This window comes from Argiope bruennichi, chromosome 1 (assembly GCF_947563725.1).
Source record: "Argiope bruennichi chromosome 1, qqArgBrue1.1, whole genome shotgun sequence".
NCBI lineage: Eukaryota > Metazoa > Arthropoda > Arachnida > Araneae > Araneidae > Argiope > Argiope bruennichi.
In genome coordinates this window covers 97844591-97858843 of record NC_079151.1, presented here as the reverse complement: position 1 = coordinate 97858843, position 14253 = coordinate 97844591, and the positions used below count along the sequence as shown (strand labels likewise).

Below are 14253 nucleotides of genomic sequence, written 5' to 3'. Positions count from 1 at the left end.
TTTTTTCTTTCCTGCTAAAAGACTTTTGTAGAAAGAAGGAAATATTTATAAGAGTGTGTTTCCTCAACATTTTTTTTTTTCCCTTTCTCTTCCATACATAATCGATATATTGATCAGTTGAAGCTTTGGTCGTGTGTTTTAATAAATTATTTAAGAGTTACCTGGCAGTGGATGTATTTTGCGCTGCTGTATGCCAGGCTGAAAGGGGTTGTTCGGCTCCGTGCCAGTTAGCTTCTTTGAAACACGTCGCTTTAGAATTGACCTAGAAAAAAATAGTTCTTCTTTCTCTTTTCTGTCATATTCTGTAGATAAGGAAGGATTTATAAGTGAATTTTTATGGCTTTTGTGTTTTTAATCAAATAAATATTCCAATATCTTCATGTATAAATATTTAAATAAAATCTTACTTGAATATAAAATTAAATTATTAGATGAAATCAAATTCATTTGCAAATAAATAATATCAAATAATGCGCTTTTTAACAACTTATTCATAAGCAAAACCTACTCTTGATATGAAACAAAGTCGCTTGCAAAAAAATTCTAAAAAATTTGAATGAATGATATATTTATGTAGAGCAAGGATAGGATCGATTATTTTTAAATTATGCAATAAACCGAATTACAGAATTTTTTAAAACTTAATCCGTAGTTTAGATAAAGAACCAACTAACTTAAAGCAGAAATTATTAGTAAAAATCTTTAATAGTTCAAAAATTGCCAATAGCACACGAGAATATCGTGGAATGTTAAATGTGGACATATAGAAGAATTATACTATAATTATAATTATAATAATTATTATTCGGATACAAATTATAATGTACTTGGTCAAGAATATATGTCCGAAAAGAAAAAAGTGATCGCTATAACTGTGAAGAATTGTTAAACTAGGCAATCTTCGCGATTTCTGAAAAATAAAGAAGTCAGATTTAAAACTTTAATTATTCCTAATGATGTTACAATCGGCTACTTCAAACAACCGAATTAATTCCATAAACCGATTTAAATCACCTTGATCAATAAAATTGAAACCGTGCTGTATTTTAAACAAAACCAGTTTATCTGGTAAAAGCACACCCAGAGAGTCCAATCAGCAGCATTCAGGAATTCCTTTATATAGTATGGACTTTTGGCGATATATATGTGTTAATAAGGAATGTTTAACCCTAAAATGCATCGTGTAGTCATTTGGCTACACGTTTTTATTACCATTTATATTTCACATGACTGTTCCAAAGGGCAGCAATGGGTCTTTGGAAATACTTTTTTTTAAATACTTTTTAATAAACATTTGTAGAAAAAACCGATGTATGGCAAAAATGGTACTAGAATTAGATTTAAACTGGAAATTTGGGAAAATAACAAGATGACTGTTATACGAATAATTCTCCCATTAAAAATACTATCAAAATATTTTTTCTTGCATTGAAAAAATATATTGATAAAAAGGGGCTTTTATTTTTATTGCAGAATTCCTTTGATATGATTTATGTCACTAGGATATTCTTTAATTCATAATTTAGCTATTTCGTCCATTTAAATTTTGTTTCGTATTTCACGAAAAAGATCTTTAAATTTTTTAATATTTTTTTATAAATTATGTGCAGCTATTCAAAACACATATCTCTTTTATAAAAAAATAATAAAAGTCATGCATTATAGGGTTAAAATATAATGTGCACTTAATAAAAGGTTAACTAAATTATTTTGTTAAGTTATTAAACTTGAATGTAACCCAATTCTTCAAGAAATTTGGTTTGATAATAATTAATAAAATTCCATTTAAGAGTATGATTTTATTAATTTAACACTATAAGAATATAACTTCAGTGATAAAAGAAATATTTTGTCGAGTTTTGGGAAAGAAGACAATTTGTGACCAATCTTCAATCATCTGCATGAATACCGAAATTGATTATTAATTTTAGCAATGAATAATTGCAATTTCATTTTTCTTTCTGGCATCAGACATTTCGTCATTCAATAAATCAAAAATCTTGAAACCTTATTACTCTGCACCTGCGAATTTTTTACTCGATACAAAACAAACATAGTAACAAAATTAGGAATATTCTTTTGTATCGGTTCCATTAGTCCATCTTCTTTTAAGTTTTGAATAAAAGAAAAGATAATAGAGACCGATATTCCCTCTTGCCCCTTCATTTTGCGAAGATGGAAAAGCTAGAGAAAAAAAAAAAAAAGGAAGGAAGGAAATGGAACTAAAAAGAATCAGACTACTTAACGAGACTGAGATGAACTACACTGGATGCTTGTTTACCTCCTCTGACTAAAAGAATTGATAGTAAGAAGTTGGGGGGGGGAGGGAAGAGTCCTGTAGAGGCCTCGGCAGCTACCGAGGTATCTTTGGACCCCCTAGGGTAGCAGGGCCGCTCTGCCGTGGCATCCGTCAAGACATTGCCGAAAACCTGAGTTCAAAGTTCGTGCTTGCTCGAGAAGTAAAATGCGTTAAATGTCACGGCTTCCCATGAGGGATGGTGAAAATAATAAAGTCGGAAAGGTAAGAGAAGTTAAGCCAAGAAGAATAACTTGAGGAATCTTTTCGAAAAAAAATGGAGGTTCCTGCCTTGAAAGCATATACATTTAAAGTAATTTAAACTCCTTTTTGCTTGTAAGGTTACAGTAAAATTGCTTAAAAATTCTGAAAACTGAAATCAATGTTTGGTTTTAATCGAAAAGATTTAACTTTGAAATCAATTTAGCAGAACTTTGCCGTTATGAAGATTTCTTGAGTTACTTTTTTGCTTTAGCGTACAAGAAAAATACAGAGAGAAACATTTGTAATCGTCGAAAAATTTGAATTTGAGATTTTGTTGAATCTGCACATCTCGCATTTCGCTGAGTTTGGAAAATTCATTTATGGAGTAATGTCTGTCACTTTGTATATGAACAAGACAGCACATAAAAACCTTAAGCTATAGAATTAAATTTTGTATGTGATCTTTACACTAAATTTGTAGATTTCTCTCACATTTTTGCAGAAATCTATTCTGAGGAAGTCCGTCTGTCTGCCAATCCGAGTATAAGTGAACACAGTAACTGTACAATGTTAAATGCAGGATAGATGAAATTTAATATTCAGGGTTTAGCATCTAAAATGTAAATTATATTAAATTTGAATCCAAATTCATCGAAGTGCTGACTTTCTGTCGCTCTTTTGTTTGTATGAAAAAGTAATGACTTAAATAAAGAATTCCTGAGCTTTCCGAAGGTCACAAGTTTGTGTAGAGATTAGAGAAAATTACTTTTATTAGCAAATACGCTAGAAAGCTTCATGGAAGTCACTCTCGTGAGTCCCATATCGAAATTATTATTAAATGAATCTAAATGTATGTAATTTAAATTCCACGAGTTTCGTTGCTGTTATAATAAAATGTCGTCTGTAAAAGACTACATAAAACTTAATGATGTTTCTGGAATAACTGACAGCAGACAAATCGTCATTGCATTGCTAAAGGTGCCCAAATTAAAGAAGAAAATATGAACTGCTTTATTCCTTATATTTTAGAAGGATACCTTTATAATTATAAATAATCGCTCATGTTTTTTATATTATTAATATATAATACAATTTGCGCATGTATTCATATGCACAATATTTTCTTCTACATTAATGACATTTTGAAACAAAAATAACATTTTTTTTTTTATTTGGCCACTTTTAGCTTAATAACGACGGTATGAAATTTCATTTTTTGTCAGTAATTTGAGATCTATAAGGTGATAACATACAATAATTTGAAAACAGATGTGGTTTGCCCATGCATCAATCAATAAAAATTCTTTCAATATCCAATAATAAAATCATTTTATTGATCCAATCAATAAAATTTGGATCAATAAAAATTCTTTGACAATTTGACCTATTATATTGTGATATGGTAGTTCCAAATTCATAATAATCAAAGTAAAATTCACATTAATCACAGTATTAAGAAAGATAAATAAATTATTTAGATTTCTAATGAGGTCTAGAAAAAATTAGTTTTTTTATAAGAAAAATACAGATAATAGATTTAGGATTTAATACATCATGAAATATAATGTTTTTTACCGTATTTATTATTTTTAATATTACTAATATCAAAAAATAACATACATTAATATTATTTATTGATATTAATTCAGATATAACTTGCTGCTTTAAAACAATTATTGAAAAAAAAATTGACAATTATATCAAAAGAAGTCGCAATATTCTGCAGAGTTCTTTATATATCATTTGTCAATATTCATTCGTTTCTAACACTTCATTTTGAAATAAATATCTCTAAAGGCTGCGTATTGTTATGATGACACTTTGAAGAAAAATAAAATAATGTTGTTAATGTGATGACAGCTACCTATACGTATGACGACGATGACCTATTTAGGTCATTGGCTGCTTTAGTCAGAATACTTTAACTATACATTCTTTCGAAACCTGAACTTGCTTTTTTTTTTTTAACCCGGAATTCGATCTTCGGAATTTTAAAGATTGAAGCATCGCAAGTATCCCTTGTGCAATTAATTCAGATATCTTGTAGTCTGAAAAAAGTATTTTTACCTAAATTTCTTCTGAACGCACTACTGATTTATCGAAAAGATTTCAGAAAAATAGAGATCTATTTAAGTTTAAGATATTTTCTGAACTTTTAAAAAAATACTTGACGCTAATTTCTTATATACAAAGTACTCTCTTGTTTATTTATTATTTTTTATTATTATCTCTTATTATTTATTTATTTTGCGTTAACTGGTGACTTTTTTCCTTCTAAATATTCATATCCAATTGGTAAATATTTAACTTTATTGAGTAATCTCATTTTTATTTAGCATTCTCCCAATTATTCTGCCTTATAGAAAAATTATAAGGCAATTAGTTTATGTTAATTGAAAAAGGAGGATCTTTTGTCTAGTTGTTTATTTTGGCTTCATTTTTTTAAAAAGAAACGTGTTGGAATTCGATAAATTAACGGAAATTATATTATTTTCACCAGATAGATCATTTCGCAAATATTTTATAAAAAAGATCTGCATCCTTCTTGAGAAAAGAACACAGCCACTTCAATTTCTTTTAAAGATTTTGGGGCTGAATCTTTTTCTCGTGCATATTGTTAAAGAAATTAGAATCCCACGTATATTCAATGTTATTGTAATAAACGTATTGTTGCGTTAGTTCGTTGCAAAATCCATATGAAGGAAAACTATATATGACACCTAAAGCTTAGGCTCTAATCTTTAAAAAAAACGACTTAAAATATATAAGCAATTTCATAAACTGAAAAGTTATTTGTAGAATTCAGCTGCGAATTCAAACAAAATATTTATTCAAACACACTATTCCCATCTGCATTTCACACAAAGAAACCATCCCTGTCACTTAAAAGTCACCTGCTCAAACATAAATCTTAGAGTAACGAACCACAACTCGTCGCATTATTTAAAACAATCGTAAAATCTCCTCAGTGCGAATTCTAAAACCTACGAACTAGTTGTTTTTATGCTCGCCAGAATCAATAAACTGATAAATGAATTCTACAGAAGGCACCCCCACGGTGAGGAGGTAGGGGTTACCCCGATTTAGTTAGCCACTGTAGAGAAAGACTGAATATTCATCAGAAACAAACACTTCACCGGTGTTTACCAGAGCGAGTTAATACCGACTGTCCGCCAATCCGCAATAACATAAAAATGGTGAGTTTATATCCTCAGCAAGCTCGGCTTGACTTTAAGATAGCAATTTCATTGGTAATCGAATACAATACTTGTTACGCATGGACTTTGTAATGGATAGATGGATTCGTTATTTTTTTTCATTGAAACAGTAAAAACTTATACGTATGATATAAATCTATGCCTACCTTGACATCTTGCTTTTTTGTTTTATTCTGTACTTTTACAGCATAGTCATAAAGAGAAGGATAATTTTATACATCAGAATAAAAAAAAAAGTGTCTGAAAATGCTGTTTATCAACGAAATTCTGCATATAATGTTCTTTATCTCTAAAAGAATACAGAAGTAATTCAGCTAATATAAAATAATAAATGTTCATTACACAATCTATTTTGTTCCAACTTGATGAAATTTGGAATGCGCGCTCTTCAAGATAGATGAAGGCTACTGTAGAATTTTTGAAGTCAAAAATTTAACTAAAATACGTTCAGTAAAAATAAAACGAGTTTTTGGAACTTTCAGTCGCATTTTCCAAAAATATTATCGCTCAAAAATAATTATTATATTACCTTAAAATTTAAAATATTACCTTTTGATGATACGAATAAATTTGTCTATGATTTTACCTCATTTTTTACAAACTTTCAATTGAATTAATTTTCAGTTCAATTTAAAAAAATTAATGTGATGTATAATTAATAACATTTTTTTATTGCTATGGAGAAATTAAAACTAATTTCAACGTTCCATCAAACCTTTCAACAGTGTGCTTTTACAGGTACTGAAATTGGGAATTAAAAAAAGTTCTTTCTTTTGGCATTAGCTCCAAAGTATGATTTTAATTTTTTTTTCTTTTATTTCCTAACGCATATACTTCGTTCAATACATTTTGCAAAATATTTTACAGTAGATTGATTCTATTGAATTCATATTTTTCAGTCTCATCAAATAAAAAGGTGGAATTATAAATGATTGAAAATCGCATTAATAGTTTAACAGCCAAGACAGTTCATATTCCGGGGGCCGAAAGAGACAAATTTAAAATGAAAAAAAAAACTTTTACCGAGACTAGAAGTACATAGTTTTCATAAATGATACATAGTACATAGTTTTCATGGCGATATTAATCTGTTACCAAATATTTTTTCAATTTATTTTATATCTACTATTATAATTTATAATAACTTTTTCTAAATATCTATTTTTATATTCTGAAATTGCTTTCACGTATATCATTGTAAATATACGAAAAACTTTTTAAAAGTAAAGATTAAAAAAGAAATTGAAGTTTCAAACAGTGAAACCTCAAGTAAAATTTCACATATTTCTATTTAAAAATGTGGTATAATCAATTTTGATTGTTCCCATCAGATGCGTTATTAAGTTTTAAATTATATTTCAGTGCAATTTTCATTCATGAAAACGTTTATTACAACTACTGTGCAGACTATTTGCTTCTTAAAGCATTTCAATGAAATTACAGAATACGCATTTATGCATTTAATTATTGGAAATTTCTAAATTCAGATCGAATATTGCAAAATTCATGTTTGAGTATTCAAATTCAGAATATTTTGTTACACCTTTATGAAAATCCAAAAAATTATTTTCAATGCAATTTTTTAATATTTAATCAGTTTATATAAAAATACAACAAATAGTTATTTAATTGGATGGAGAATCTCTTGTTAACATTTCTTAAACAGTAAGATTCCACACTTATTTTTAACTTTCTTGTCTGTATCTTTGTTCTACATTGTGCCATTTCCAAACTGAGTTGCGATATCTTACTAAATCTTAGGATTTCCGAAACTTGCAAGCTGGGGTTTTAAAACAGTTTAAAAACAAATAATAATTTTTATTAGAATCATTACGCATCTTAATTTTATAAACTATATTAGAATGATATATGTGATATTCAATGTTTTAAAACAGAAAAAAATTGATATTAGTCAGAGACAAAACTTTTCACTGCAGTTTTATCATTCGTGCTTTATTTCTGAATTTCATTCATTCATTATGTCTTTTTAATTTTTAACATGCAATTATTTGATACTTTTTTGTGCTAAATTGTAAATTTTTTCTCTTTATTTTTTCTCTGTAAGTCTAATAATCATATTTTTTAAAAAAAACTTCTTTATTATTAGCTTAAACTTTTAAATTGTATAATATTAAAAAATAATTTTATTGGTAATGCATGTTATTTAATCATTGACGGTGAATGTTTCTACGAATGACCAAGACCAAATGAGTATAACAGCAGCATTGCGTTTATTATTTAATTTGCACTCCTTATTAGTGAATCCATTATTAATAAATATGGACTAACTGTATAATGCAGAATTAATAGCGTCCTAGTCAATAAATTCTATCATGCATTGAAAAACGCACCATAAAAAGTTACAAAACATTAGTTCTAGATATATCCTTAAATGTATTACCTGAATATTTTAAATAACATAAGGGCAAACGATATTCAGATGCTTGTTTGAAAAAAGAAGAAAAAAAATAATAATAAATTGAAGTTGTTGTTTTCTTTTCTTTCATTACAAAATTGATGAATATCAAAATGATTTTCATATTTCTTTCATGCATCAGTTTTCGAGACAAAGTATAAATCAATTTGTAGTGACAATTCGGAAAAATCAGATGATTAATGAGCTTATGTTGAGTATATAGAAATTGAAGGAGATATTAATTTCTTATTTTAGAAAAGAAATTTAGACTGGATAGTAAATATCTAATTTATTAGTAGCCATCAAATTTATGTACTAGAATTATTGATCTAATATTTAATGGTATAACTTATAAAATTTCCTTTCTTAAAATTAAAATATTTCATATTAAAATGTTGTTGAAATTGAGATAAGACTGTCTATCAAATTAATGCTATTTATTAACGAACATATTACTTCATCATACACAAAAGAAATTTTCTAAATTAAAAATGAAATATGACAAAGTTATGTGTAATATCTACACAGCGCTAATTCAAAATTGATTTAGGAAAAGTTCGATACAATCAAATCGAATTTGAAACATCATAATTGCTTGATGAAAAGCAAAACAAGCTTTAAAAACATAAAGCCTTTAACAAAATTAAATATATGAAATAATCAGGGAATACTTTAAATGTGGATATGATAGAATTTTATGAAAACAACTTAGAACTATCAATGTATTTGATTCCCCAAACACAAATTATTGATTTTTAGAAACTGAAACTCATATTTCCTTTTTTCTACTTTTATTGTAATTTTTAAATGATTGACAGTTTGAGAATATATAAATAAATTATTTTCCGTATTAGGAAAGGAATTAAAATATAAATTAATTTATAAACATGGATCACGCCCGCATTTTCTCTGAATAATTTAGTACTTAAAAAAGATTTAGGTTTCAGAAGGTAAATTGAATTTATAGACTGAATCTAACTAGTTATATCTAAAACTATGTGAAAACAACGGTATTTTATTGTTTTGTTGTGTCTACTTCAATTGTAAAATTTCTGTAACGATGTTAAAATAAAAAAGATTTAATGGCAATTTGATAATGATTTTGGGTATAAAATAAATTTTGAAATTATTGAGTAATGCAATATGTTACCTTGAAAATGTATGTATTTATTGCGTCACTATCATATGTATTATCAGTACTTAAAGTTGTTTCTTCACAATATTATGAATCATATTATAATATAGCAGACTATTTTATCTGACGAAAAAAAATAAATTTCACTAAAAGCACAATCAAAATCTGTACATTCTTTTATTTTCATCAAAAATACAAAATATTTCATTTACAATAACACGAAGCACATGATCAACGAAGAAGGTAAAATTTTTAATATACATGCCAGTTGTATAGAATCAAATTATCTAAATAACTGAAAAAAATTGCATTTGATATCATCTCCTTCCATAAAAGAAGAGCGAGTCATTAAACAATACATTTATATTTACATAAACAAAATAAGTATAATAGGAGATACAATTTAAAATAGTTAACAGTGTTTTTCTATCTAATAAAATGCACAGTCAAGTAATTATATTCTTAATATTTTCTAAAGATTAATTAATGTTTTTTGAATATCAAACTAAATCATGAATATAAAATTAAATCAACATTAAATCAAATTGCACTCACATGACATTCTTCAGAAACAATAATATTTTTAAAGAAATAAACTCATCAATTTCATTCATGCAGGATTAAGCTTTTAAATTTATGTAAGCTTTAGCATACTGAAGCATTCAGTATAGCTTTAGCATACTGAATAGCATATTCGTTAATGCATGTGCACTCTTTGAAAAGATGTGAGAAAAATAATCAAAATGCGGAATTCATATTAAATTCAAATCCAGTAAAATGATTTAAAGTGGAAAATCTGATAACTCAGACTATAGAGGTGAAGGCAATGAAAAAAGAAACATAATTTATAATCAGTTTCGTGGCATAGACAGTCATACCGCAAATAAACAATATTATAGCAAAAATTGAGGAGCATATCTTATTGAGAAGATGAAACTTTATGTAAAATTTCATTACAATGTTGTTATTCAATTATTTTTATTCATATTTTTACTCATATTGCAAAAAAAAACCCATCGAAAGATGCTTTTAACCAGCACCAAGAGATATTAAGAGGATCTAGTTATTAAATATTCATATATTAACAGCTAGGTCATGTTGATATCTCTTGGATCAGATTTAATTAGAGCCCAAATTTTCAATAAAAATGTAATTAAGTAAATTAAAGTTTACAAGTTGCACATCAGTCGTATATTGTAATAATAGAATTTGTGAATTCGGATGATTCGTTAATTCGAAATCGATCAAGCTCCATTTATTCCGAATGACTGACATTGCTAAATTGTACAAGGAGCAAAAGGAAAAAAAATGACAATCAATTGTATTCTGATTAACATTTTGGAAAGCAATATTTTTTTTCTAAATTATTTCAGAATATTTGATACTATACAACAACAAGAACAAATTTACACCACAATAACAATATCAACAAAAGCAATTTCTAAAACACAACGAGTTTTTAAACTTATGTACACTTTGAACTGGCCAAGAGCATTTCATATTCGGTCTTTTGAGGTAGATTTTTTTACTCAAAAATTAAACAATTGAAATATGAACTTTTACATCAAATTTCGTACACATCCATTACAAATTCATTTACTTCAATGTTCATTAATTAATTCGTTAAAAATTTCTTTCGGGTTAATTTTTTTAAAGAATTTAATAAGAAAACATTGATTAGATGTTAAAAAACAGAGCTTCAATATTTTGTTATATCTTTACATTACATTATTAAGAATTATTGATGAATTTTTACGAATGAAATTATTAAATATTGATATATATTAATTAATAATTTAATTAATATTCACACAGTCGCTTTGATGAGATAAAAGTTAAAAACGATAACTAATACAAGCCACCAAGATAAATGAGACATGTGATAAAATAATTTTATTTTACTTTATGCAGGAAGATTTTTCAATCCTGCATAATCAACTTGCTAGCGTAAAAAAAAAAAAAAGTTTAAATCTGTGATAAAAATTTCTAACAATCCAAAATGAATTTAACTAATCATATAATGGATAGCATTTTTTTCATGTTAATATTCTTTTCCTGAATACTATAAATAAAATTTAAACCGAATATAATCTATAAGAACTTACGTTATTCAAGAAAATTTAGGAATGCTTAAAACTTTTTAATGAATTAAAATATCACTATTTTAAATAAAAAGAAGTTTTATATGATATTTTTTCAAATTAATATTATTTTTCTGAATGCTATAAATGAAATATAATCGAATATATTCTATAAAAAATATTTTGTTCAAGAAAAATGTGGAATACATAAAACTGTCTACAGAGTTAAAATAATGCTATCTTAAAGAAAGTACGTTCATATTTAAATGAAATATTTTTTTAAGTAAAATAAAATTCCATGCTTCCGTAAGAAAAATAAAATAATAATTCCATATGAAGAATAATATATTTATAGTATATAGGATATTTTATATATTATAAATTGATTTTAAACAATGAAAAAAAAATATTTCTAAATATATCTAATTATTTAATTTTAAATTCTAAAATAATACTGAATTCAATTATAATGAATCTTGTAATTCAATTCATAACAAATTTTTTAGAATCTTAGTTTCATTTATTATTAAATGAAACATGATATGAAAGAAGAAAAATTAGTGGGATATTATTTTATGCATTGCTAATATATTTATGCAATATATATATTTTATTTTGGTATTAGCAAGAAGTTATTTAATATTGTATACGGATAAAAATATTATAAAATAAAAATTGATCCCCATTTTTCAACTTAACAGAAATATTTGGATTGATTTTGATACAAGTGTTTTCAATTTAAAATTTCTGTTACAAAATCAATTTTCAACTTCCATTTCTCTTCTGATTGTGAACATTTTTGTTTTTAAATATATCATCATTTTGTATTTTTATTTTTCCGAAATGTTTCATTAGGAAGACTTGGCAATGAACGACAAACTTAATTCCGGCCAGTCCACAACGATCCTAGATTCCGGCGTCCAGAAAGGAACCTAAAAAGCAAAGAAAATGTTTAGTTCAATTGAAGAGAAATAAATAATAGCGTTTTGTTCCTATATTTTTAATTCAAGAAAATATATTTGTCTTCTTTCTATATTATTTTAAAGTAGATTTGTCTGATAATAGGCATATATTAGATTCTATAATTTATCATGCATTGCAAAAATATTTTAGATTAAATTCCTTTATTGACTTTTTCCTATTATAGCTTTTTATTCATGAAATTCATTTTAATACAAAATGGTACAAATGGTACAAAATGGTATAAAAATTTTTGAATTTTATATATATTAAAATTTTAACTTGTGTGACACATTTATCATTATTCAGACAAAATATAAAATTTTATTTCTTAATGCATATAACACTATTTAGCATTTATTTATAGAGATTTATAATACGCCAAGTTCTTTTTATGGAAAATTAGTTATGCTATATTTCTTTTTATTACTTATTTATAAAGAGTTATAATAAGTTAATTACAAAAATATTATTATGATTGCGAATATATGTGGTGTAACTTTTTAAAATAATGTAAGGCATTATCTCGAAATAATTACAGTAAACATAGTAGTTATTTTTTTAGAGAAATAATTCTTCAGGCATTGAACTCAATGGAAAAATAGCAGAAAAAACAATTTTTATATTGTGGTAACAGAATTAAATATTTATAAATTTAAAATACCATATAAAATTGTCATAACTTTACAACAAATTTGATAGCCAAAGTGCGAATTCCCCTTATTCTATGAATCGCCTCGGTAAATGTTATGTATACCTTAAGAGTAGAATCTGAATTTATATACTAGCTTCCTTTTATAGTTTTATGAATGTTTTAAATTTGAATTTAAAAAGTAATTCCGGTCCATACTGAGAACTCGGGAATTCCAAATTAAAAATTGTAATTATGCTAATGTTTTGACTGATTCAATTATGAGAAAAAGTGTTTTTTGATACATATATGACAGCTAAACGAGATTAGTATTTTCTTTATATGTATTCATTAAAAAATTCATAGTAAATTAATCGAACTTTAAATTTAAACCATTTTATTGTCTGGATACAAATTATAATCTTGTTCACATGAATACATATAAGCCATTTAAATGAATTGACTCTTTATTTAAATGAAATATCTGAAATATGTGTGTGTTTTTAAATACATCCTTGTCTTTGATTTCCATGAACATTTGATGCATTTCTATTTGAAATTAAATCAAAGAAAAATTATGCTAAAATTGCTATTGCATGAGTTTTGTTTCACAAAGTCATTAATTCATGATTGCTTTGATTGCTACGAATTAATAAATACGTTTCAACCTGAAAGTCACAAGTACTCGGCTAAAGAATTATTGAAATAGTAAGCAAATATCTGCGGAAAAAATTAATATGTGAATCGTGGGAACAATAAAATAAAAAAAAAAAATTATTTTTCAAAAATACTTATGAATTATTTAAAAACGGCTTTATTGCAAAAAGCACAGAATTATTTTATAAAAATATAAATTATTATATCTTAAAGTAAGATTTCAACATAAGAGGAATACATTTAAGTGCTAAAAACTATTAAAATCGAAATTTCTTTTTAGAAAATTTCGATGAAAGAAAATATTTAAAAAGTAAAATTTAGTTGGCCTTATTTTTATTCAGAGAAGTAAAATTATATATAAAATATATATATATATATATATATATATATATATATATATATATATATATATATATATATATATATAAATATATATATATATATATATATATATATATATATATATATATATATATATATATATATATATATATATATATATATATATATATATATATATATATATATATATATATATATATATATATATATATTTACTCTCAGATTCAGAGAAGATTTTGCAGATGAAGATTTTATAAAATAATGAAATATGAAAATATTTTATTTTACAATAAATATATTAAAAATAATGGGT

General features: G+C 25.5%; 1 protein-coding gene across 2 annotated transcripts in view; it reads right to left on the bottom strand.

Annotated features, from left to right (window-relative positions):
- Nucleotides 1-11981: 11981 nt before the first annotated feature.
- Nucleotides 11982-14253, bottom strand: part of LOC129967313 (Krueppel-like factor 3) — a 53521-nt gene continuing 51249 nt past the window's right edge. For both annotated transcript variants that reach the window (XM_056081879.1, XM_056081878.1), the window contains one exon: nucleotides 11982-12282. The gene's annotated coding sequence lies outside the window, so the exon portion shown is untranslated. The remainder of the gene's footprint in view (nucleotides 12283-14253) is intronic.